This window comes from Eleutherodactylus coqui, chromosome 5 (assembly GCF_035609145.1).
Source record: "Eleutherodactylus coqui strain aEleCoq1 chromosome 5, aEleCoq1.hap1, whole genome shotgun sequence".
Classification (NCBI taxonomy): domain Eukaryota; kingdom Metazoa; phylum Chordata; class Amphibia; order Anura; family Eleutherodactylidae; genus Eleutherodactylus; species Eleutherodactylus coqui.
Genome location: NC_089841.1, coordinates 242,083,989 through 242,109,427, shown reverse-complemented (window position 1 = coordinate 242,109,427; position 25,439 = coordinate 242,083,989). Strand labels below are relative to the sequence as shown.

The window sequence follows — 25,439 nt, the reverse complement described above, 5'->3', positions numbered from 1 at the left end:
GCTCTCAGCTATTGAATGACAGCCAATCAGAGGCAGCACTCACTCACCCATTCAACTGTGAGATTATACAAGATTATACAAATTGTATATCAAAACCTCTAACAAAATGTCAAACTCATTACCGTACTTTCTAAATAAAAATATAATAATCTTTAAAATAGAAAAACTATGAATTTAAGAAATCTTTTTTTTTTTTACCTTTTATACACATTACTAGAGATTAGCGAGCACGCTCGGTAAATTCAGTTACTCGAGCAAGCATCGCTCTTCTCGAGTAACTGCCTTTTTGTCCGAGCATGCTCGGGGGGCTGCGGGGGCAGCGGGGGGGGGGGGGGGGAGATCCCTTTGCTCTCCCCCGCCGCCCCCCCCCCCCAGCACGCTTGGACGAGAAGGCAGTTACCCGAGAAGAGCGATGCTCGCTCGAGTAACTGAAATTACCGAGCGTGCTCACTCATCCCTACACATTACCCCTAATAAAATAGACTTTAAAACAATGTGAAAAGAAGTATTAAAAAATATATGACAAATAAAAAAACGCAGCAAAAATAATTTTGTCGGGCCAGCAAAAAATAAAAAAATAAAAATAGGGCTATAAAACCACCGCATGGCTAAAACTGCTAAAAAGTGTTTGGTCCTGTTAGAACAAAACACAAAGGGGTTAAAGGGGATGTATGAGATTATAAAAACATAACTGTGTTCTCCCAGAAATAGCACTATTCTTCATTATGGCCCGTGTCTGTAATTATAGTTGCAATGTACCACTCACTTCAATGGCGCTGCAATACCACAAAAAGACCACGCCAAGAGAGGCACTGTTTCTAGAATACATCAACCATGTTTTTCAAATCTCATACAGCCCCTTCCTCTGATTGTACCTCTCTCCTAGGTGTTGATCATAGAGCGGCTTAGAAACCAGCACCGAGAGAGACACATTTAGATTTTCCTGGAGGGGGTTACCTCCTCTATTTACACCTCTATTCATACAACTTGCTCTTGCTCGCACCTACGAAGAAACATGACCATACCCCTCGGATCCACTTTGTAAAAGGTGCAAAATCCTGCAGCTGCCCTCCGCACATGCAGTCTACAAATCCTCATGCTTGCATGTATATTTGTTGCAAAATATATAAATCTATCTTGTAGTTCGGAGATCATTGGGCAGATTTCTGGAGTTGATGTTGAACATCGGATCCGGTAATCAGAGAGAGCTGGTGATCTATATTATATTTTACAGCTATTTTTCCCTTTACCCACTGCATGTGTGTGTGTGCCTCAAAGAAAGACACTAATGACCTGCCTAGCGCATGCTCTTTGTGTTTGTTACTCCCCCTCCTCCTCTTCCTCTCCTGAGCAAGTAGCTTTCTAATTCCTTCCATTAATACGAATAGGGGAAGCCTGAAAAACCCAGGAGCAACAATATTGGGGAAAAAACACAGATAAAGAGATGGACATAAAAATGCATGATTGATGCAAACATCCAGGATTACAAGGCTTCAGCATCAACACAACCATCACCAGATAACAAACAGGGATATTATAGCTCAGAGCTGGCATCACAATGCCAACATTAGGGATTTTGCCTCCTGCAAGTTGGACTGTATATTGGGACTCTTAGCTGGACAGACAGGCTGAAAAGGAAAAGGCACGGAAAGGTAAGAGAAGCACAATGAGATGTTGTGACAAGCAAACAATGCTTGCATGGGGGATGCTTACCCTAGATAAGAAGACCGAATCCTATGGCAAAACGCTAGAGTATGGATGAGGGATGTGCATTGCACCTGACATTAGAGCTGCACTGCTCCATATAGCAAGGCTTTTTTAGAATTAGTGTGCATTTCTGTACTATATCATCTTGCAATGCTTTTCCTTTATTGCCATGCCACATTATGCAGGATACTGCAGCCTCGGATACCAGCAAAGATTTATGTTCTGTCAAACATCAGCTAATTCAGCTTGGCATTAATAGGTGCTACATTTGCATGTTCTGCTTCCTTTTCAGGCTAAGCTTCTTTGGAATTCGGAGTAGGCAGGGTATAGATTGAATGTGCAACCAGGTTGAAAACTAGTAAGGAAGATGCATGGAAAATCAGTGTGAAATTAAGAAACAAACCATTCGATACATGAAGAGCTGCAGGGCCTCTTTTTTTTTTTTTTAATTGTTGAACTGGAAAATAGAAGAAAAAAGGGTGATGGCGAGGTCACTCATGGACATGATGACTTATTATTTAGTAGTACCACAAAGTGGCTGTGAGCTTGGGAAATAAACCAGGGGGGCTGGTGTTGCCTTCAAATAATCATTGGTGGCCACATTCCCAGGGGGATGAAATGCAATCTGCACAGGGAAATTGTATTTTTAATGACGAGGGGTTGGCGGTATATTCCTGCACATGGGATTGATTGGATATAGGTTATGTAGCATTTTGCAGGATATGTTAACTAAGGTTAGTTGTTTATTTTTATTCTGCATTTAACACACATAATAGTAAACAACTAATATTATTATTGGCATAGGAATGTTATAGGTTTTATAACCATAACACAAAAATGGCTACATTTAGATAACATTTGAAGCACATTTGAAGTCAAATCAAAGGAGTGAATTAAATAAAATAAAAAAATAAAAAACAAAAGTAGCAAAGAGCCTATAAGTGGCATCTGCTGTGCATTTATTTAACATGCTGTGTGCTCACATTCTGGGACACATACAATGGAAAGGTTTGCTATGAATGGAGAGGGGGGTTGGTCCAAGCTGCTCACTAACTACATAGGAGTGTAAGCGTTATATAGTGCCATGCTCTAAGAAGTGCGGTTGCCTATGGACTAACCATCTGCGCAGTGCGCTTCACCATTTGTATTGTGCTTCTTCTGGACTGACATTGGTGCCTACTGAAGTTTTAGTATTGGCTCGGGCAGAAATGTGATCTTCTGATGCTTATTGATTCATTTAATGGTGTATGTGTTATTTGTGGAAATTGAAAGCAAGCATTCTAGTTACTGCGGTAATTTCTGTACAGGGAGCAATTGTAATGCCAATTACCAGCAATTACATTAAAGAAAATTACTGTAGGAGCGATGTGAAGAAGTTGTTTTAGAAAATAAATCCCGGCTGAAATAGGACAGTCACTTGAGGTACCCAGGTTGTGTTTGTTGTATACTACTAGCACAGTTGAGTTCAGCGATGTACCAATTTTTTTTTTTTTTTGCATCCTTAAAGTAAACATAAGAAATAGAACTCGTAAAGAATATGTCCACCAAAAAAGTTAAAGTTAGATGTTAGAGCTGTAACCAAAGTTTGCTAGTTGTGTTTATTTGCGTCCAACACTATTTTAATTCTCACTTGTGGCACAACAGGAAATGCAGCCATATTGGATTCCGTATTTAAATTAGTCAGTTTGTCAATCATGTTCATACAAAGTAGCAATTTAGCTTCATATACATATATATATATATTCATTTTTGCTATACTTTCTGTTATCAATTTGGCGAAACCGGCAACTCTAACAAAATAGAAAAAAAATCAGATAGATTTCTAAGTAAGATTACCAAACTTTATCAAGTGCTTTAATTTCTGGTTTATTAATTATATGACCCCTTTTAAAGGAGCATTGACCATATAAAATTCCCAAAAAGAGCTGAACAATTTTATCCTAATCTCTTCTGATCTTTTTTGGTTCCTCTTGCATTGAAAACAGAAATATATGAAGAATACTTTTCATGGGTCCGAAGAAATGCACCATTTACCCCCTTCTCACAATCCTGTGCCGGGCTCCAATACATATAGCTGCTGCATACATATAGCCCTGTGCATTAGAAAAATACAAAGATATTTTAGCCCCACCCCTTCAGAAAGCTCCACCTCCTCTGCCATTCCCCAAACTTAAATGGAATGGACCACCAGGAAATAACCCATGTGCTCTCTGCAGGATGCAACACTCTTTGTTTTATGAAGAAAATCCAACATATTAACCCAAACAGAGGCAAATTTAACCTCAGTTTACATTTATCAATTTTTCCTAGGTTTAGTCTTCCACTAAAGTGTATGATAACTTTTAACCCCTTCTCGAAGTCTACCATGTATACACAATGGAAGATGGAAGGGAATGGACAGAGCAGCTCTGGAGCTCTTCCTATTTATAGGACGGGGCTGTCTCATACCTAAAAGACCAGACATTTTTTAGGGATTTTACCCATGTGATGCTTTTACTGCCCTATTTTTTTTCCTTCAGCTACCAAAATTATTTTTGCTGTATTCTTTTTCTGTGACATATAGGGCGATTTTTAAAAAATGTCTTTCACTGATTTTTCCCCCCATTTTTTTATGGCAGGGGTCCCCAACTCCAGTCCTCAGGGACCACCAACAGGTCATGTTTTCAGGATCTCCTATAGCAGGAACACCTGTGGCAATGTCTGAGGCACTGACCATAATTACATCACCTGTGCAACAATGGGGAAATCCTGGAAACACGACCTGTTGGTGGTCCCTGAGGACTGGAGTTGGGGAACATTGTTTTAGGGGTAAAAGGCTAACTAAAAATGATATTTATAACATTCATAGTTGTTTGTTGCTAAATAGTACGCTAAAATAAAGTATGGGAATGGGTTCTTCGTTTTATTTTGGACGTTTTAATATACAATATGTATGGTTTCGGTTTACAGGACGCATACGGCGATGGTTTTGGTTGGCGTCGGCTTTGGGTTATTTTCTTTTTTATACATATATATTTTTTTTTATTCTGTAATTTCTTTTTACTTATTTATGTAACTATTCTTTTTACCATCTATAACCCCATGATGTAATTTAAGAACTCTGGGGGTCATTCACATGGTCTTTTTTTTTTATTTCACACTTTTCCGCTGTAGCTGGGGCATCCATAGGAGCCCCAGTTACAGGGATAAACATTCCCCAGCAGTGACTGCTATGGCCCTGCAGCTCTGCTGTAACAGAGGGCACCTGGCAGTCATGTGATCGCCGGGTCACGTAGTGGAAGAAACACTTCAACTTTCGCTTCTTCGTACGTAGCGCTCATTATGCGCTATGTTTCCTTCTCCTCCGGGTTCTCAGCTGTGACTAACAGCTGAGAACTCGACCTACCCCTGGTTGATTGCAGCAGCAGGGGCTTTAATCCTGCAACCTATTTTTTGCTATTGTCCGGGATTAAAGCCCAGGATCAAGCACTGTAAATTTACAGTGCTTGATCCTTAAGGGATAAAATCAGCTTCACTAGCTAAAGGAACCACTAATAAATAAAATATAACTTTTATTAAAGAACTAATTAAAATAATGCGCAGCTTATATATGGTTCAAAATATTTCTATGCACTTATAAAACCGGGATAATATTATATTTGCACTATCAGTAGTACTTTTGTAGTCTTGGACTAATATAACAAAATAGTCCAGGACCTGACAGATGATACGTGTATCGCAGCTTAATCACTGTGATCACCCTTAAGTGAGTCTCTATTGTACATAGCTCAATTATTCTCGGATATGGTCACTGATACACTAGAGCATATCCGTTGGGATCCAATAGTCCTCACTTGTGTCACCTATAGTCCTCTAAATCTAGAGCCAAAGATTATGCATAACTCATACAGAACTCCATCAGGAAAGGAAGTGCATATATCCAAAAGCACTTCATTCACAATGAGCTGTTGTACTATCAGTCGTACGTCTATCGTTCTTGGACTGGTATAATATACTTTCAAAGTAGTCCAAGATCTAATAGAAGATAGATGTATCGCAGCTTATTTATTGTGATCAACAATTGTCCTCACACATTGTCATTAATACAAAAGACCATGTCTGTTGGGACCTAATAGTATTCACTTTTATCACTTATAGTTCTCTGTATCTAGAGTCAAAGATTATGCATAACTCTTACAGAGTCCATTCACAGTGAGCTGTTGTGCTATCGGTCGTACGTTTATAGTTCTCGGACTGGTATGGCATATATTCAAGATAGTCCAAGATCTAACATATAATAAGTATGGCAGCTTCTTCACTGTGATCATCAATTGTCCTCAGACATGGTCATTGATATAATGGACCATATCTGTTGAGATCCAGTGGTGCTTACTTCTGTCACTTGTAGTTCTCTGAGTCTAGAGCCAATGACTATGCATGACTAGTATAGAGTTCTATAGAGAGATGGAGTGCGTGTATCAAATAGCACTTCATTCACAGTGAGCTGTTGTGCTGATAGTGCATTACCCCTTCTGGTTAAACAGAATAGTATCACCAAGCATAATAGCTATTTTGTGATTAATGCTTTCCAATTTTTATTTTTAATTTTTCAAGAGAGCTAAATTCTCTGCCTGTGATTTCTAAGCAGAAAAAAACTCCTCTTAGAAAAAATCAAAATAAGAGGAATGGGATATTTTTGTATTTTTTATATATATATATTATCCCACATTCCCCATTCATTAAAGGAGATGCTATTTAGAGTTTTTTGGAATCATCTCCTATTCTATTGCCTGCCACCAACGCGTTTCTGCAATAAGATGTACGTTATTGCTTCATCAGGGTGGGTATTAGAGGAGGATAAGCACATGCAGCCTCTCGGCTGTAAAGATCTGAGCATAGATGGTACGTGGCCCGTTCTCACGGGTATATAAGGCCAAAGCCACGCCCACCCTACTTGGGGGAGCGTCCCCTACAGCCAATGAGCGGCCAGCAGCACACACACACCTCCTGCCTAGTCTCGCGTTGTTTCGGCGGTCCGCGCATGCGCACTCGCCGCCAAGGCCCGTCTGCCAACCACTGCCAACCAGCGGGAGGCGCCGCCGGGTGACGCGGAAGGCATAACGGTACCATGGCAACGGAGCGCACGGGACAGCAGGAGAGGGAGCCGGTTGCCGTTCTGGAGACTTATATTCCCCACAGGGCTGATATTTTAGTAGTTTGTGTTCTCATTCATTTTATGATGTATACTTAACGATTCAGGAATAAACCCAGCAGTACATGACTCAAAGTATACGCATTAAGGCATGATTTAGCTCACAATATTCTTATATGAGGTTTATGGTATAATTATGCTTCATACCACAGGGATGGAGGCGTACTGTATCAAGTTCATGGATATACTATGCATTATTACATACATGGGTATGTTTTATAACTTATAACTCATGTCTTTTATGTTTGCATATTCAAAAACTGCATGTAATCTCTTCTTAGTCTGTTTCTTGTGGATTCCATGCTGCTCATACCCACGTCTTGCGACTAAATATAGGCACATAAGAAGACACCAAAAGGGTTTAATGCGTTCCAACTCTGGCATTGGATTGTGATTCGTAAGAGATACAGTAATTGGTGATATATTACTGTCTGATTATATAGTGGATCGAGATACTAGGGACTGCTATATATTGTATGTCATATCGTCACTTATTTTTCCAAGATCTCTTCAATTCCCACATTCTGAGATTTATTACTCTTTCATCCCTTCCATTGTATCGATGAAACGTTCAAATGTGAGATCATATTACTGATAAATATTGATCATGTGGTATTCATATGGCTTTAAGTAGTTGAATTATATGATTATTTTTCATTTCTTCTTTTCTTCAAAGATCTTATTGATCAACATTGATCGCATTATGTTTGAGTAGCCTTAGATAAATGAAACATATGATTGTTGTTCATTTAGTCCCTTTGGACTGCATGACTCCAAGCGATAAATCCACTGGGTCTCTTTTTGGAGCAGTCTCCGATCCCGATTGCCTCTTCTGCCATTTTCCCTGATGGTCTCTATTCCTTGAAACTTCACCACATTAGGGTTGTTGTTGTGACATTCCCTGATGTGGGTAGCCAAACTTGTATGCTCCCCTCGATCTATGTTGCCGACGTGTCCCAAGACACGTCGTCGAAGTTGTTGGATTGTTTTCCCAACATAGTCGAGGGGGCAGGGACAAGTAGCCTTGTACACGACACCTGTGGATCGGCAATTAATAAATTCCCTGATTTCATACTCACGGCCTGTAGATGAGCTGGTGAATGTTGTACCACGCTTCATAAATTTACAAGCCTTACAGCCCGAACAGGGGTACGAACCTTTGGGTAATTCAGAGTTAAGCCATGTAGTTGGAGATGTCGAAGGGGTTAGATGACTGTGGACTAGGCGATCTCCCAGATTACGTCCCCTCCTATAGGTTATGAGGGGTTTTTTTGGTAAGTATTCAGAGATGTCTCCATCACGATGGAGAATGTGCCAATATTTACATAATATGCCTCTTACTTCCCTAGAGCAGTCATCATAAGTACCTACGACTCTAATCTTTCCATCACCACTTGGTCGGTCCCTTTGGGCCAGAAGATTGTCTCTGTTCATGTCCTTTACATGATCCATAGCTCCTACTACCACTTCTTGGGGATATCCCCTGTTGATAAATCTGTTGGACATTTCGTTAGATTTTATCAGAAAGTCACTATCCGATGAACAATTTCTCCGTACCCTAATTTGTTGTCCCTTTGGGATCCCACGTTTCAGTGGGACTGGGTGATGGCTTTCCCAGTGAAGTAGGGTATTTGTTGCTGTAGGTTTGCGGAAAATTGTTGTTTCAAGGTTACCGTCTTCACATTTAGTGATTTTCAGATCCAAAAATACAATTGTGTTGGGATGTATCTCAGCCGTAAAGTATAACCCAAGGTCGTTCTTATTTAGGTTAGCGACAAAATTATGGAAGTCCTCAATTTCTCCGGTCCATAGAATCAATATGTCATCTATGAACCGTACCCACATTTCTATGGATGTGAGCCAGGCCTCATTCGTCTCATCGAAAACAGATGTTTCCTCCCACCAGCCCAGGTACAGATTGGCATAACTGGGGGCACAAGGGCTCCCCATAGCCGTACCCCTGAGCTGGTGGAAGTGCTTCCCTTCAAACAGGAAGTAGTTTCGATTTAAGACGAATGACAGGAATTGAAGCAACATGGTGTTATGTGCTTTCAGATGTGTTCCACGTTGGCTCAGAAAAAACTCCACGGCCTGTAGTCCGCCCTGATGGGGTATAGAGCTATACAAGGCCTCCACATCGAGGCTTGCTAGCTTAGTGTTGGCGGATAATGTTAAGCCATCTAGTTTTTTAAGGACATCAGTCGTGTCCTTAATATATGATGGCAGGGCCTCCACAAATGGTCGCAAGAGAACATCCAGATATTTACTTATGCCTTGGCTTAGGCTGTCTATTCCCGACACAATTGGACGGCCTTTAAGTGGTGTCATGCCTTTGTGAATTTTTGGCAACCCATAAAAGGTAGCGATCTGTGGTGTAGGAGAGTAAAGATACCTGAATTCATTTTCTGAGATGAGGGAATCCTCCTTCGCTTGTAGTAGCATTTCTTTCAATTCGTTATTATATTTATCCGTTGGATCAGATGGTAATATTTCATAGCTCATCTTGTCCTGGAGTATACGGAGACACATGTTTCGGTAAAGTTCCCGGCCCATCACCACGACGTTCCCCCCCTTGTCAGATGGTTTAATGACAATACTCGAATCTTTTTCAATAGACAGCATAGCCTTTTTTTTCTGCTACGGTCATATTCTGATGTTTGAACTTCTTTCTTTTAGCAAGATTAGAAAGTTCGTCATTAATCATAGATTCAAAAATATCTATGCAGGCTGAATCAACTGCTGGGGGGGTAGATGTGTTCTTAGATTTTAATTGGGTAAACGGGCCTTTACTTGGATCCTTCGTGCTCTCTTGCTCAAGTTCTTCGAGCAATTTTACCATCTCTATGTCTTTATACTCCAGTCCAAGTTCACTGCATTTCTTTTTGTCCTGTATAACAAAATATTTCTTCCAACGTAATTTGCGAAGAAATAACGCTACATCTTTTGTCCAATTGAAAGAGTCGTACCTATTGGTGGGAATAAACGACAGACCTTTCTTTATCACTGCCTGTTCATTTACTGAGAGTATTCGTGATGATAAATTAATTATTTGGAATTCGTTTTCCATGGGGGAGGAATTCACAGTATCATCACGCGTTATCGAGGGATTAACCACTAATGTTGTTGCGGTGTATTGGGGTTCCCTCGATTGCGTGTCAGATACTGGTAGATAGGCTGGCCTAAAAAATGGTGGGTTTCATTAGAATTATTTCTGCCTCTGCCCCTGCCTCGCGTTTTGGATCGGTTGCCACCTCTACCTTTGAACCTGTCATTATAGTTCATACCTCTAGATAGTTCGTTGCCAGAGTATTCACCCTCCGAGGAACTTTGTTCGGAGTCAGTTACAGGTCTATTTTCATATATCCTGTTCTCCGTAAAATCTCGAAGATCACGGGTATATTGGTAATGTTTTCTTTCTTTTAAATACCCAGTGTATTTCTCAATAGTGATCTTGAGTGTATTCTCTCTCTTTTCAAAGTCTGCTTCAGCAGAGTACTTTTGTATTTCTTTGATCATCTCCTCAAGGGTTTTGCTATTTTTTTCCAAAATTATTTTCTCTTCCTCTAATAACAAGTTCATAAGGCGAAGCGAACTTTCAGTCGCCTCTTTCTCCCACTTGGTCATAAATGTGGGTGTTCTTAATTTCAAAGGTGGTAAAATTTGTACCCTTAGACCGCGAGGCACTATTTTATTCGACAGATAGTTGGTCAGTCCCTGTACCTCCCACCATGATTTAACGAATTCTTTGTATACTTTAGTCAAATTCTTGAAAGCTTGGTTTATAGATGTTGTTTGTGATTGTAGATCCAATTCTTTGTCTGAGAACACTGACTTGGCTTCCAAGAGCCATGAAGTAGTATTTACGCTTCCTGAAAGAAAGCCTGCCATATTTCTAAATTAATTTATCACCGAGGCAGAAAAGTTCCCACTGGAACAACCTAAGTCACTGTTGGGAACCACTAATAAATAAAATATAACTTTTATTAAAGAACTAATTAAAATAATGCGCAGCTTATATATGGTTCAAAATATTTCTATGCACTTATAAAACCGGGATAATATTATATTTGCACTATCAGTAGTACTTTTGTAGTCTTGGACTAATATAACAAAATAGTCCAGGACCTGACAGATGATACGTGTATCGCAGCTTAATCACTGTGATCACCCTTAAGTGAGTCTCTATTGTACATAGCTCAATTATTCTCGGATATGGTCACTGATACACTAGAGCATATCCGTTGGGATCCAATAGTCCTCACTTGTGTCACCTATAGTCCTCTAAATCTAGAGCCAAAGATTATGCATAACTCATACAGAACTCCATCAGGAAAGGAAGTGCATATATCCAAAAGCACTTCATTCACAATGAGCTGTTGTACTATCAGTCGTACGTCTATCGTTCTTGGACTGGTATAATATACTTTCAAAGTAGTCCAAGATCTAATAGAAGATAGATGTATCGCAGCTTATTTATTGTGATCAACAATTGTCCTCACACATTGTCATTAATACAAAAGACCATGTCTGTTGGGACCTAATAGTATTCACTTTTATCACTTATAGTTCTCTGTATCTAGAGTCAAAGATTATGCATAACTCTTACAGAGTCCATTCACAGTGAGCTGTTGTGCTATCGGTCGTACGTTTATAGTTCTCGGACTGGTATGGCATATATTCAAGATAGTCCAAGATCTAACATATAATAAGTATGGCAGCTTCTTCACTGTGATCATCAATTGTCCTCAGACATGGTCATTGATATAATGGACCATATCTGTTGAGATCCAGTGGTGCTTACTTCTGTCACTTGTAGTTCTCTGAGTCTAGAGCCAATGACTATGCATGACTAGTATAGAGTTCTATAGAGAGATGGAGTGCGTGTATCAAATAGCACTTCATTCACAGTGAGCTGTTGTGCTGATAGTGCATTACCCCTTCTGGTTAAACAGAATAGTATCACCAAGCATAATAGCTATTTTGTGATTAATGCTTTCCAATTTTTATTTTTAATTTTTCAAGAGAGCTAAATTCTCTGCCTGTGATTTCTAAGCAGAAAAAAACTCCTCTTAGAAAAAATCAAAATAAGAGGAATGGGATATTTTTGTATTTTTTATATATATATATTATCCCACATTCCCCATTCATTAAAGGAGATGCTATTTAGAGTTTTTTGGAATCATCTCCTATTCTATTGCCTGCCACCAACGCGTTTCTGCAATAAGATGTACGTTATTGCTTCATCAGGGTGGGTATTAGAGGAGGATAAGCACATGCAGCCTCTCGGCTGTAAAGATCTGAGCATAGATGGTACGTGGCCCGTTCTCACGGGTATATAAGGCCAAAGCCACGCCCACCCTACTTGGGGGAGCGTCCCCTACAGCCAATGAGCGGCCAGCAGCACACACACACCTCCTGCCTAGTCTCGCGTTGTTTCGGCGGTCCGCGCATGCGCACTCGCCGCCAAGGCCCGTCTGCCAACCACTGCCAACCAGCGGGAGGCGCCGCCGGGTGACGCGGAAGGCATAACGGTACCATGGCAACGGAGCGCACGGGACAGCAGGAGAGGGAGCCGGTTGCCGTTCTGGAGACTTATATTCCCCACAGGGCTGATATTTTAGTAGTTTGTGTTCTCATTCATTTTATGATGTATACTTAACGATTCAGGAATAAACCCAGCAGTACATGACTCAAAGTATACGCATTAAGGCATGATTTAGCTCACAATATTCTTATATGAGGTTTATGGTATAATTATGCTTCATACCACAGGGATGGAGGCGTACTGTATCAAGTTCATGGATATACTATGCATTATTACATACATGGGTATGTTTTATAACTTATAACTCATGTCTTTTATGTTTGCATATTCAAAAACTGCATGTAATCTCTTCTTAGTCTGTTTCTTGTGGATTCCATGCTGCTCATACCCACGTCTTGCGACTAAATATAGGCACATAAGAAGACACCAAAAGGGTTTAATGCGTTCCAACTCTGGCATTGGATTGTGATTCGTAAGAGATACAGTAATTGGTGATATATTACTGTCTGATTATATAGTGGATCGAGATACTAGGGACTGCTATATATTGTATGTCATATCGTCACTTATTTTTCCAAGATCTCTTCAATTCCCACATTCTGAGATTTATTACTCTTTCATCCCTTCCATTGTATCGATGAAACGTTCAAATGTGAGATCATATTACTGATAAATATTGATCATGTGGTATTCATATGGCTTTAAGTAGTTGAATTATATGATTATTTTTCATTTCTTCTTTTCTTCAAAGATCTTATTGATCAACATTGATCGCATTATGTTTGAGTAGCCTTAGATAAATGAAACATATGATTGTTGTTCATTTAGTCCCTTTGGACTGCATGACTCCAAGCGATAAATCCACTGGGTCTCTTTTTGGAGCAGTCTCCGATCCCGATTGCCTCTTCTGCCATTTTCCCTGATGGTCTCTATTCCTTGAAACTTCACCACATTAGGGTTGTTGTTGTGACATTCCCTGATGTGGGTAGCCAAACTTGTATGCTCCCCTCGATCTATGTTGCCGACGTGTCCCAAGACACGTCGTCGAAGTTGTTGGATTGTTTTCCCAACATAGTCGAGGGGGCAGGGACAAGTAGCCTTGTACACGACACCTGTGGATCGGCAATTAATAAATTCCCTGATTTCATACTCACGGCCTGTAGATGAGCTGGTGAATGTTGTACCACGCTTCATAAATTTACAAGCCTTACAGCCCGAACAGGGGTACGAACCTTTGGGTAATTCAGAGTTAAGCCATGTAGTTGGAGATGTCGAAGGGGTTAGATGACTGTGGACTAGGCGATCTCCCAGATTACGTCCCCTCCTATAGGTTATGAGGGGTTTTTTTGGTAAGTATTCAGAGATGTCTCCATCACGATGGAGAATGTGCCAATATTTACATAATATGCCTCTTACTTCCCTAGAGCAGTCATCATAAGTACCTACGACTCTAATCTTTCCATCACCACTTGGTCGGTCCCTTTGGGCCAGAAGATTGTCTCTGTTCATGTCCTTTACATGATCCATAGCTCCTACTACCACTTCTTGGGGATATCCCCTGTTGATAAATCTGTTGGACATTTCGTTAGATTTTATCAGAAAGTCACTATCCGATGAACAATTTCTCCGTACCCTAATTTGTTGTCCCTTTGGGATCCCACGTTTCAGTGGGACTGGGTGATGGCTTTCCCAGTGAAGTAGGGTATTTGTTGCTGTAGGTTTGCGGAAAATTGTTGTTTCAAGGTTACCGTCTTCACATTTAGTGATTTTCAGATCCAAAAATACAATTGTGTTGGGATGTATCTCAGCCGTAAAGTATAACCCAAGGTCGTTCTTATTTAGGTTAGCGACAAAATTATGGAAGTCCTCAATTTCTCCGGTCCATAGAATCAATATGTCATCTATGAACCGTACCCACATTTCTATGGATGTGAGCCAGGCCTCATTCGTCTCATCGAAAACAGATGTTTCCTCCCACCAGCCCAGGTACAGATTGGCATAACTGGGGGCACAAGGGCTCCCCATAGCCGTACCCCTGAGCTGGTGGAAGTGCTTCCCTTCAAACAGGAAGTAGTTTCGATTTAAGACGAATGACAGGAATTGAAGCAACATGGTGTTATGTGCTTTCAGATGTGTTCCACGTTGGCTCAGAAAAAACTCCACGGCCTGTAGTCCGCCCTGATGGGGTATAGAGCTATACAAGGCCTCCACATCGAGGCTTGCTAGCTTAGTGTTGGCGGATAATGTTAAGCCATCTAGTTTTTTAAGGACATCAGTCGTGTCCTTAATATATGATGGCAGGGCCTCCACAAATGGTCGCAAGAGAACATCCAGATATTTACTTATGCCTTGGCTTAGGCTGTCTATTCCCGACACAATTGGACGGCCTTTAAGTGGTGTCATGCCTTTGTGAATTTTTGGCAACCCATAAAAGGTAGCGATCTGTGGTGTAGGAGAGTAAAGATACCTGAATTCATTTTCTGAGATGAGGGAATCCTCCTTCGCTTGTAGTAGCATTTCTTTCAATTCGTTATTATATTTATCCGTTGGATCAGATGGTAATATTTCATAGCTCATCTTGTCCTGGAGTATACGGAGACACATGTTTCGGTAAAGTTCCCGGCCCATCACCACGACGTTCCCCCCCTTGTCAGATGGTTTAATGACAATACTCGAATCTTTTTCAATAGACAGCATAGCCTTTTTTTCTGCTACGGTCATATTCTGATGTTTGAACTTCTTTCTTTTAGCAAGATTAGAAAGTTCGTCATTAATCATAGATTCAAAAATATCTATGCAGGCTGAATCAACTGCTGGGGGGGTAGATGTGTTCTTAGATTTTAATTGGGTAAACGGGCCTTTACTTGGATCCTTCGTGCTCTCTTGCTCAAGTTCTTCGAGCAATTTTACCATCTCTATGTCTTTATACTCCAGTCCAAGTTCACTGCATTTCTTTTTGTCCTGTATAACAAAATATTTCTTCCAACGTAATTTGCGAAGAAATAACGCTACATCTTTTGTCCAATTGAAAGAGTCGTACCTATTGGTGGGAATAAACGACAGACCTTTCTTTATCACTGCCTGTTCATTTACTGAGAGTATTCGTGATGATAAATTAATTATTTGGAATTCGTTTTCCATGGGGGAGGAATTCACAGTATCATCACGCGTTATCGAGGGATTAACCACTAATGTTGTTGCGGTGTATTGGGGTTCCCTCGATTGCGTGTCAGATACTGGTAGATAGGCTGGCCTAAAAAATGGTGGGTTTCATTAGAATTATTTCTGCCTCTGCCCCTGCCTCGCGTTTTGGATCGGTTGCCACCTCTACCTTTGAACCTGTCATTATAGTTCATACCTCTAGATAGTTCGTTGCCAGAGTATTCACCCTCCGAGGAACTTTGTTCGGAGTCAGTTACAGGTCTATTTTCATATATCCTGTTCTCCGTAAAATCTCGAAGATCACGGGTATATTGGTAATGTTTTCTTTCTTTTAAATACCCAGTGTATTTCTCAATAGTGATCTTGAGTGTATTCTCTCTCTTTTCAAAGTCTGCTTCAGCAGAGTACTTTTGTATTTCTTTGATCATCTCCTCAAGGGTTTTGCTATTTTTTTCCAAAATTATTTTCTCTTCCTCTAATAACAAGTTCATAAGGCGAAGCGAACTTTCAGTCGCCTCTTTCTCCCACTTGGTCATAAATGTGGGTGTTCTTAATTTCAAAGGTGGTAAAATTTGTACCCTTAGACCGCGAGGCACTATTTTATTCGACAGATAGTTGGTCAGTCCCTGTACCTCCCACCATGATTTAACGAATTCTTTGTATACTTTAGTCAAATTCTTGAAAGCTTGGTTTATAGATGTTGTTTGTGATTGTAGATCCAATTCTTTGTCTGAGAACACTGACTTGGCTTCCAAGAGCCATGAAGTAGTATTTACGCTTCCTGAAAGAAAGCCTGCCATATTTCTAAATTAATTTATCACCGAGGCAGAAAAGTTCCCACTGGAACAACCTAAGTCACTGTTGGGAACCACTAATAAATAAAATATAACTTTTATTAAAGAACTAATTAAAATAATGCGCAGCTTATATATGGTTCAAAATATTTCTATGCACTTATAAAACCGGGATAATATTATATTTGCACTATCAGTAGTACTTTTGTAGTCTTGGACTAATATAACAAAATAGTCCAGGACCTGACAGATGATACGTGTATCGCAGCTTAATCACTGTGATCACCCTTAAGTGAGTCTCTATTGTACATAGCTCAATTATTCTCGGATATGGTCACTGATACACTAGAGCATATCCGTTGGGATCCAATAGTCCTCACTTGTGTCACCTATAGTCCTCTAAATCTAGAGCCAAAGATTATGCATAACTCATACAGAACTCCATCAGGAAAGGAAGTGCATATATCCAAAAGCACTTCATTCACAATGAGCTGTTGTACTATCAGTCGTACGTCTATCGTTCTTGGACTGGTATAATATACTTTCAAAGTAGTCCAAGATCTAATAGAAGATAGATGTATCGCAGCTTATTTATTGTGATCAACAATTGTCCTCACACATTGTCATTAATACAAAAGACCATGTCTGTTGGGACCTAATAGTATTCACTTTTATCACTTATAGTTCTCTGTATCTAGAGTCAAAGATTATGCATAACTCTTACAGAGTCCATTCACAGTGAGCTGTTGTGCTATCGGTCGTACGTTTATAGTTCTCGGACTGGTATGGCATATATTCAAGATAGTCCAAGATCTAACATATAATAAGTATGGCAGCTTCTTCACTGTGATCATCAATTGTCCTCAGACATGGTCATTGATATAATGGACCATATCTGTTGAGATCCAGTGGTGCTTACTTCTGTCACTTGTAGTTCTCTGAGTCTAGAGCCAATGACTATGCATGACTAGTATAGAGTTCTATAGAGAGATGGAGTGCGTGTATCAAATAGCACTTCATTCACAGTGAGCTGTTGTGCTGATAGTGCATTACCCCTTCTGGTTAAACAGAATAGTATCACCAAGCATAATAGCTATTTTGTGATTAATGCTTTCCAATTTTTATTTTTAATTTTTCAAGAGAGCTAAATTCTCTGCCTGTGATTTCTAAGCAGAAAAAAACTCCTCTTAGAAAAAATCAAAATAAGAGGAATGGGATATTTTTGTATTTTTTATATATATATATTATCCCACATTCCCCATTCATTAAAGGAGATGCTATTTAGAGTTTTTTGGAATCATCTCCTATTCTATTGCCTGCCACCAACGCGTTTCTGCAATAAGATGTACGTTATTGCTTCATCAGGGTGGGTATTAGAGGAGGATAAGCACATGCAGCCTCTCGGCTGTAAAGATCTGAGCATAGATGGTACGTGGCCCGTTCTCACGGGTATATAAGGCCAAAGCCACGCCCACCCTACTATCAGCACAACAGCTCACTGTGAATGAAGTGCTATTTGATACACGCACTCCATCTCTCTATAGAACTCTATACTAGTCATGCATAGTCATTGGCTCTAGACTCAGAGAACTACAAGTGACAGAAGTAAGCACCACTGGATCTCAACAGATATGGTCCATTATATCAATGACCATGTCTGAGGACAATTGATGATCACAGTGAAGAAGCTGCCATACTTATTATATGTTAGATCTTGGACTATCTTGAATATATGCCATACCAGTCCGAGAACTATAAACGTACGACCGATAGCACAACAGCTCACTGTGAATGGACTCTGTAAGAGTTATGCATAATCTTTGACTCTAGATACAGAGAACTATAAGTGATAAAAGTGAATACTATTAGGTCCCAACAGACATGGTCTTTTGTATTAATGACAATGTGTGAGGACAATTGTTGATCACAATAAATAAGCTGCGATACATCTATCTTCTATTAGATCTTGGACTACTTTGAAAGTATATTATACCAGTCCAAGAACGATAGACGTACGACTGATAGTACAACAGCTCATTGTGAATGAAGTGCTTTTGGATATATGCACTTCCTTTCCTGATGGAGTTCTGTATGAGTTATGCATAATCTTTGGCTCTAGATTTAGAGGACTATAGGTGACACAAGTGAGGACTATTGGATCCCAACGGATATGCTCTAGTGTATCAGTGACCATATCCGAGAATAATTGAGCTATGTACAATAGAGACTCACTTAAGGGTGATCACAGTGATTAAGCTGCGATACACGTATCATCTGTCAGGTCCTGGACTATTTTGTTATATTAGTCCAAGACTACAAAAGTACTACTGATAGTGCAAATATAATATTATCCCGGTTTTATAAGTGCATAGAAATATTTTGAACCATATATAAGCTGCGCATTATTTTAATTAGTTCTTTAATAAAAGTTATATTTTATTTATTAGTGGTTCCCAACAGTGACTTAGGTTGTTCCAGTGGGAACTTTTCTGCCTCGGTGATAAATTAATTTAGAAATATGGCAGGCTTTCTTTCAGGAAGCGTAAATACTACTTCATGGCTCTTGGAAGCCAAGTCAGTGTTCTCAGACAAAGAATTGGATCTACAATCACAAACAACATCTATAAACCAAGCTTTCAAGAATTTGACTAAAGTATACAAAGAATTCGTTAAATCATGGTGGGAGGTACAGGGACTGACCAACTATCTGTCGAATAAAATAGTGCCTCGCGGTCTAAGGGTACAAATTTTACCACCTTTGAAATTAAGAACACCCACATTTATGACCAAGTGGGAGAAAGAGGCGACTGAAAGTTCGCTTCGCCTTATGAACTTGTTATTAGAGGAAGAGAAAATAATTTTGGAAAAAAATAGCAAAACCCTTGAGGAGATGATCAAAGAAATACAAAAGTACTCTGCTGAAGCAGACTTTGAAAAGAGAGAGAATACACTCAAGATCACTATTGAGAAATACACTGGGTATTTAAAAGAAAGAAAACATTACCAATATACCCGTGATCTTCGAGATTTTACGGAGAACAGGATATATGAAAATAGACCTGTAACTGACTCCGAACAAAGTTCCTCGGAGGGTGAATACTCTGGCAACGAACTATCTAGAGGTATGAACTATAATGACAGGTTCAAAGGTAGAGGTGGCAACCGATCCAAAACGCGAGGCAGGGGCAGAGGCAGAAATAATTCTAATGAAACCCACCATTTTTTAGGCCAGCCTATCTACCAGTATCTGACACGCAATCGAGGGAACCCCAATACACCGCAACAACATTAGTGGTTAATCCCTCGATAACGCGTGATGATACTGTGAATTCCTCCCCCATGGAAAACGAATTCCAAATAATTAATTTATCATCACGAATACTCTCAGTAAATGAACAGGCAGTGATAAAGAAAGGTCTGTCGTTTATTCCCACCAATAGGTACGACTCTTTCAATTGGACAAAAGATGTAGCGTTATTTCTTCGCAAATTACGTTGGAAGAAATATTTTGTTATACAGGACAAAAAGAAATGCAGTGAACTTGGACTGGAGTATAAAGACATAGAGATGGTAAAATTGCTCGAAGAACTTGAGCAAGAGAGCACGAAGGATCCAAGTAAAGGCCCGTTTACCCAATTAAAATCTAAGAACACATCTACCCCCCCAGCAGTTGATTCAGCCTGCATAGATATTTTTGAATCTATGATTAATGACGAACTTTCTAATCTTGCTAAAAGAAAGAAGTTCAAACATCAGAATATGACCGTAGCAGAAAAAAAGGCTATGCTGTCTATTGAAAAAGATTCGAGTATTGTCATTAAACCATCTGACAAGGGGGGGAACGTCGTGGTGATGGGCCGGGAACTTTACCGAAACATGTGTCTCCGTATACTCCAGGACAAGATGAGCTATGAAATATTACCATCTGATCCAACGGATAAATATAATAACGAATTGAAAGAAATGCTACTACAAGCGAAGGAGGATTCCCTCATCTCAGAAAATGAATTCAGGTATCTTTACTCTCCTACACCACAGATCGCTACCTTTTATGGGTTGCCAAAAATTCACAAAGGCATGACACCACTTAAAGGCCGTCCAATTGTGTCGGGAATAGACAGCCTAAGCCAAGGCATAAGTAAATATCTGGATGTTCTCTTGCGACCATTTGTGGAGGCCCTGCCATCATATATTAAGGACACGACTGATGTCCTTAAAAAACTAGATGGCTTAACATTATCCGCCAACACTAAGCTAGCAAGCCTCGATGTGGAGGCCTTGTATAGCTCTATACCCCATCAGGGCGGACTACAGGCCGTGGAGTTTTTTCTGAGCCAACGTGGAACACATCTGAAAGCACATAACACCATGTTGCTTCAATTCCTGTCATTCGTCTTAAATCGAAACTACTTCCTGTTTGAAGGGAAGCACTTCCACCAGCTCAGGGGTACGGCTATGGGGAGCCCTTGTGCCCCCAGTTATGCCAATCTGTACCTGGGCTGGTGGGAGGAAACATCTGTTTTCGATGAGACGAATGAGGCCTGGCTCACATCCATAGAAATGTGGGTACGGTTCATAGATGACATATTGATTCTATGGACCGGAGAAATTGAGGACTTCCATAATTTTGTCGCTAACCTAAATAAGAACGACCTTGGGTTATACTTTACGGCTGAGATACATCCCAACACAATTGTATTTTTGGATCTGAAAATCACTAAATGTGAAGACGGTAACCTTGAAACAACAATTTTCCGCAAACCTACAGCAACAAATACCCTACTTCACTGGGAAAGCCATCACCCAGTCCCACTGAAACGTGGGATCCCAAAGGGACAACAAATTAGGGTACGGAGAAATTGTTCATCGGATAGTGACTTTCTGATAAAATCTAACGAAATGTCCAACAGATTTATCAACAGGGGATATCCCCAAGAAGTGGTAGTAGGAGCTATGGATCATGTAAAGGACATGAACAGAGACAATCTTCTGGCCCAAAGGGACCGACCAAGTGGTGATGGAAAGATTAGAGTCGTAGGTACTTATGATGACTGCTCTAGGGAAGTAAGAGGCATATTATGTAAATATTGGCACATTCTCCATCGTGATGGAGACATCTCTGAATACTTACCAAAAAAACCCCTCATAACCTATAGGAGGGGACGTAATCTGGGAGATCGCCTAGTCCACAGTCATCTAACCCCTTCGACATCTCCAACTACATGGCTTAACTCTGAATTACCCAAAGGTTCGTACCCCTGTTCGGGCTGTAAGGCTTGTAAATTTATGAAGCGTGGTACAACATTCACCAGCTCATCTACAGGCCGTGAGTATGAAATCAGGGAATTTATTAATTGCCGATCCACAGGTGTCGTGTACAAGGCTACTTGTCCCTGCCCCCTCGACTATGTTGGGAAAACAATCCAACAACTTCGACGACGTGTCTTGGGACACGTCGGCAACATAGATCGAGGGGAGCATACAAGTTTGGCTACCCACATCAGGGAATGTCACAACAACAACCCTAATGTGGTGAAGTTTCAAGGAATAGAGACCATCAGGGAAAATGGCAGAAGAGGCAATCGGGATCGGAGACTGCTCCAAAAAGAGACCCAGTGGATTTATCGCTTGGAGTCATGCAGTCCAAAGGGACTAAATGAACAACAATCATATGTTTCATTTATCTAAGGCTACTCAAACATAATGCGATCAATGTTGATCAATAAGATCTTTGAAGAAAAGAAGAAATGAAAAATAATCATATAATTCAACTACTTAAAGCCATATGAATACCACATGATCAATATTTATCAGTAATATGATCTCACATTTGAACGTTTCATCGATACAATGGAAGGGATGAAAGAGTAATAAATCTCAGAATGTGGGAATTGAAGAGATCTTGGAAAAATAAGTGACGATATGACATACAATATATAGCAGTCCCTAGTATCTCGATCCACTATATAATCAGACAGTAATATATCACCAATTACTGTATCTCTTACGAATCACAATCCAATGCCAGAGTTGGAACGCATTAAACCCTTTTGGTGTCTTCTTATGTGCCTATATTTAGTCGCAAGACGTGGGTATGAGCAGCATGGAATCCACAAGAAACAGACTAAGAAGAGATTACATGCAGTTTTTGAATATGCAAACATAAAAGACATGAGTTATAAGTTATAAAACATACCCATGTATGTAATAATGCATAGTATATCCATGAACTTGATACAGTACGCCTCCATCCCTGTGGTATGAAGCATAATTATACCATAAACCTCATATAAGAATATTGTGAGCTAAATCATGCCTTAATGCGTATACTTTGAGTCATGTACTGCTGGGTTTATTCCTGAATCGTTAAGTATACATCATAAAATGAATGAGAACACAAACTACTAAAATATCAGCCCTGTGGGGAATATAAGTCTCCAGAACGGCAACCGGCTCCCTCTCCTGCTGTCCCGTGCGCTCCGTTGCCATGGTACCGTTATGCCTTCCGCGTCACCCGGCGGCGCCTCCCGCTGGTTGGCAGTGGTTGGCAGACGGGCCTTGGCGGCGAGTGCGCATGCGCGGACCGCCGAAACAACGCGAGACTAGGCAGGAGGTGTGTGTGTGCTGCTGGCCGCTCATTGGCTGTAGGGGACGCTCCCCCAAGTAGGGTGGGCGTGGCTTTGGCCTTATATACCCGTGAGAACGGGCCACGTACCATCTATGCTCAGATCTTTACAGCCGAGAGGCTGCATGTGCTTATCCTCCTCTAATACCCACCCTGATGAAGCAATAACGTACATCTTATTGCAGAAACGCGTTGGTGGCAGGCAATAGAATAGGAGATGATTCCAAAAAACTCTAAATAGCATCTCCTTTAATGAATGGGGAATGTGGGATAATATATATATATAAAAAATACAAAAATATCCCATTCCTCTTATTTGATTTTTTCTAAGAGGAGTTTTTTTCTGCTTAGAAATCACAGGCAGAGAATTTAGCTCTCTTGAAAAATTAAAAATAAAATTGGAAAGCATTAATCACAAAATAGCTATTATGCTTGGTGATACTATTCTGTTTAACCAGAAGGGGTAATGCACTATCAGCACAACAGCTCACTGTGAATGAAGTGCTATTTGATACACGCACTCCATCTCTCTATAGAACTCTATACTAGTCATGCATAGTCATTGGCTCTAGACTCAGAGAACTACAAGTGACAGAAGTAAGCACCACTGGATCTCAACAGATATGGTCCATTATATCAATGACCATGTCTGAGGACAATTGATGATCACAGTGAAGAAGCTGCCATACTTATTATATGTTAGATCTTGGACTATCTTGAATATATGCCATACCAGTCCGAGAACTATAAACGTACGACCGATAGCACAACAGCTCACTGTGAATGGACTCTGTAAGAGTTATGCATAATCTTTGACTCTAGATACAGAGAACTATAAGTGATAAAAGTGAATACTATTAGGTCCCAACAGACATGGTCTTTTGTATTAATGACAATGTGTGAGGACAATTGTTGATCACAATAAATAAGCTGCGATACATCTATCTTCTATTAGATCTTGGACTACTTTGAAAGTATATTATACCAGTCCAAGAACGATAGACGTACGACTGATAGTACAACAGCTCATTGTGAATGAAGTGCTTTTGGATATATGCACTTCCTTTCCTGATGGAGTTCTGTATGAGTTATGCATAATCTTTGGCTCTAGATTTAGAGGACTATAGGTGACACAAGTGAGGACTATTGGATCCCAACGGATATGCTCTAGTGTATCAGTGACCATATCCGAGAATAATTGAGCTATGTACAATAGAGACTCACTTAAGGGTGATCACAGTGATTAAGCTGCGATACACGTATCATCTGTCAGGTCCTGGACTATTTTGTTATATTAGTCCAAGACTACAAAAGTACTACTGATAGTGCAAATATAATATTATCCCGGTTTTATAAGTGCATAGAAATATTTTGAACCATATATAAGCTGCGCATTATTTTAATTAGTTCTTTAATAAAAGTTATATTTTATTTATTAGTGGTTCCCAACAGTGACTTAGGGTGTTCCAGTGGGAACTTTTCTGCCTCGGTGATAAATTAATTTAGAAATATGGCAGGCTTTCTTTCAGGAAGCGTAAATACTACTTCATGGCTCTTGGAAGCCAAGTCAGTGTTCTCAGACAAAGAATTGGATCTACAATCACAAACAACATCTATAAACCAAGCTTTCAAGAATTTGACTAAAGTATACAAAGAATTCGTTAAATCATGGTGGGAGGTACAGGGACTGACCAACTATCTGTCGAATAAAATAGTGCCTCGCGGTCTAAGGGTACAAATTTTACCACCTTTGAAATTAAGAACACCCACATTTATGACCAAGTGGGAGAAAGAGGCGACTGAAAGTTCGCTTCGCCTTATGAACTTGTTATTAGAGGAAGAGAAAATAATTTTGGAAAAAAATAGCAAAACCCTTGAGGAGATGATCAAAGAAATACAAAAGTACTCTGCTGAAGCAGACTTTGAAAAGAGAGAGAATACACTCAAGATCACTATTGAGAAATACACTGGGTATTTAAAAGAAAGAAAACATTACCAATATACCCGTGATCTTCGAGATTTTACGGAGAACAGGATATATGAAAATAGACCTGTAACTGACTCCGAACAAAGTTCCTCGGAGGGTGAATACTCTGGCAACGAACTATCTAGAGGTATGAACTATAATGACAGGTTCAAAGGTAGAGGTGGCAACCGATCCAAAACGCGAGGCAGGGGCAGAGGCAGAAATAATTCTAATGAAACCCACCATTTTTTAGGCCAGCCTATCTACCAGTATCTGACACGCAATCGAGGGAACCCCAATACACCGCAACAACATTAGTGGTTAATCCCTCGATAACGCGTGATGATACTGTGAATTCCTCCCCCATGGAAAACGAATTCCAAATAATTAATTTATCATCACGAATACTCTCAGTAAATGAACAGGCAGTGATAAAGAAAGGTCTGTCA

General features: G+C 40.1%; 1 protein-coding gene across 1 annotated transcript in view; it reads left to right on the top strand.

Moving 5' to 3' along the window:
- The first annotated feature begins 1,370 nt into the window (after positions 1-1,370).
- PLPPR1 (phospholipid phosphatase related 1) overlaps positions 1,371-25,439 on the top strand; it is a 220,534-nt gene continuing 196,465 nt past the window's right edge. Inside the window, exon 1 of the mRNA XM_066602016.1 lies at positions 1,371-1,652. The gene's annotated coding sequence lies outside the window, so the exon portion shown is untranslated. The remainder of the gene's footprint in view (positions 1,653-25,439) is intronic.